This window comes from Gasterosteus aculeatus, chromosome 6 (genome assembly GCF_964276395.1).
Source record: "Gasterosteus aculeatus chromosome 6, fGasAcu3.hap1.1, whole genome shotgun sequence".
Taxonomy (NCBI): domain Eukaryota; kingdom Metazoa; phylum Chordata; class Actinopteri; order Perciformes; family Gasterosteidae; genus Gasterosteus; species Gasterosteus aculeatus.
The window spans coordinates 85001-87500 of NC_135693.1; positions in this window are offsets into that span (position 1 = coordinate 85001).

Sequence of the window (2500 nt, forward strand, 5' to 3'; positions counted from 1 at the left end):
TTTTTTTTTCCAGTCCGCTCAAAATTCTCCAGGCATTTTCTGAGCTTTCCTTCACATAGTCCGACTTTTACTTAGTTTCTGACGGAGCCAAAAAAGTCCGGGTTTTTTTGCCCTCCTTATCGTCCCGACTGGAAACTTTAACTTCGTATTTTAAGTCAGAAAATTAAAGTCCTTTTCATCCAGGAGACCGACCCTTCCTGCAAAGCGTCCCAAATGGTCCTTCGTCGTCGGACATCGGCCGGGATCTCACGCTCTCTGGAACTGTTTATTTCATCCATCCACTGCACCTGCTGTTCTGACATCAGCATCCGAGAATAGTGTCCCGTACTGGGACATGGTCTGGGTTCTGCCGCTCTCTGGAACTCTGTATTCATCCATGCGGTACACCTGCTGTTCTGCCATCAGTGTCCGTGAATAGTGTGTCGTTCTGGGACTTGGTCTGGTCTCTGCCGCTCTCTGGAACTCTGTATTCATCCATCCACTGCACCTGCTGTTCTGCCATCACTGTCCGGGAATAGTGTGTCGTTCTGGGACTTGGTCTGGGTTCTGCCGCTCTCTGGAGCTCTTTATTCATCCATCCACTGCACCTGCTGTTCTGCCATCACTGTCCGGGAATAGTGTGCCTTTCTGGGTCATGGTCTGGTCTCTGCCGCTCTCTGGAACTCTGTATTCATCCATGGGGTACACCTGCTGGTCTGCCATCACTGTCCGGGAACAGTGTGCCGTTCTGGGTCATGGTCTGGGTTCTGCCACTCTCTGGAACTCTCTGGAACTCTTTATTCATCCATGGGGTACACCTGCTGGTCTGCCATCACTGTCCGGGAACAGTGTGCCGTTCTGGGTCATGGTCTGGGTTCTGCCGCTCTCTGGAACTCTCTGGAACTCTTTATTCATCCATGGGGTACACCTGCTGGTCTGCCATCACTGTCCGGGAATAGTGTGTCGTTCTGGGACTTGGTCTGGGTTCTGCCGCTCTCTGGAGCTGTTATTTTCATCCATGCGGTACACCTGCTGGTCTGCCATCACTGTCCGGGAATAGTGTGCCGTTCTGGGTCATGGTCTGGTCTCTGCCGCTCTCTGGAACTCTTTATTCATCCATGGGGTACACCTGCTGGTCTGCCATCACTGTCCGGGAACAGTGTGTCGTTCTGGGACTTGGTCTGGGTTCTGCCGCTCTCTGGAGCTCTTTATTCATCCATCCACTGCACCTGCTGTTCTGCCATCACTGTCCGGGAACAGTGTGCCGTTCTGGGTCATGGTCTGGTCTCTGCCGCTCTCTGGAACTCTTTATTCATCCATGGGGTACACCTGCTGGTCTGCCATCACTGTCCGGGAACAGTGTGCCGTTATGGGTCATGGTCTGGTCTCTGCCGCTCTCTGGAACTCTTTATTCATCCATGGGGTACACCTGCTGGTCTGCCATCACTGTCCGGGAACAGTGTGCCGTTCTGGGTCATGGTCTGGTCTCTGCCGCTCTCTGGAGCTGTTATTTTCCTCCATCCGGTACACCCACTGCTCTGCCATCACTGTCCGAAAATAGTGCTCCGAAATCGGGTAAGTCGCGCGGGGGGCCACCCCCGTATCTCGGCTCCAGGAGCCTCTTTCCGCCCGGGGCCTGGCCCACTATGCTTAGGTCCAGCTGGGGAACGCTCCCCCCGAAGCTCGGGGCCCTGTCCTGGAGATCTCTGTTTCCGAAAACCAGGTTTCTGAAATCTGCGACCTGGTGGCCCAGTGATGTGAGCTAAAAAAAAATTTATCGAAGCGATCTAAAAAAGCCCAGGCATTTTCTGAGCTTTCCTTCACATATTCCGACTTTTACTTAGTTTCTGACGGAGCCAAAAAAGTCCGGGTTTTTTTCGCTCCACATAGTCCCGACTGGAAACTTTAACTTTTTTTTTTTTCCATTATTTCACCCGCGGAGGTCCGCAAACACCTCCAGGGGCCCACAACGGCCGAATTAAGCCAGGAAAAAGACACCAGAACCCGGATCTCTTTACCAGACACCCCCAGAGCCCGGAACTCGGACCCAAACACCTCCAGAGGCCCACAACGGCCGAATCGAACCCGGAAAAAGACGCCAGAACCCGGATCTCTTTACCAGACACCCCCAGAGCCCGGAACTCGGACCCAAACACCTCCAGAGGCCCACAACGGCCGAATCGAACCCGGAAAAAGACGCCAGAACCCGGATCTCTTTACCAGACACCCCCAGAGCCCGGAACTCGGACCCAAACACCTCCAGAGGCCCACAACGGCCGAATTGGACCCGGAAAAAGACGCCAGAACCCGGATCTCTTTACCAGACACCCCCAGAGCCCGGAACTCGGACCCAAACACCTCCAGAGGCCCACAACGGCCGAATCGAACCCGGAAAAAGACGCCAGAACCCGGATCTCTTTACCAGACACCCCCAGAGCCCGGAACTCGGACCCAAACACCTCCAGAGGCCCACAACGGCCGAATTGGACCCGGAAAAAGACGCCAGAACCCGGATCTCTTT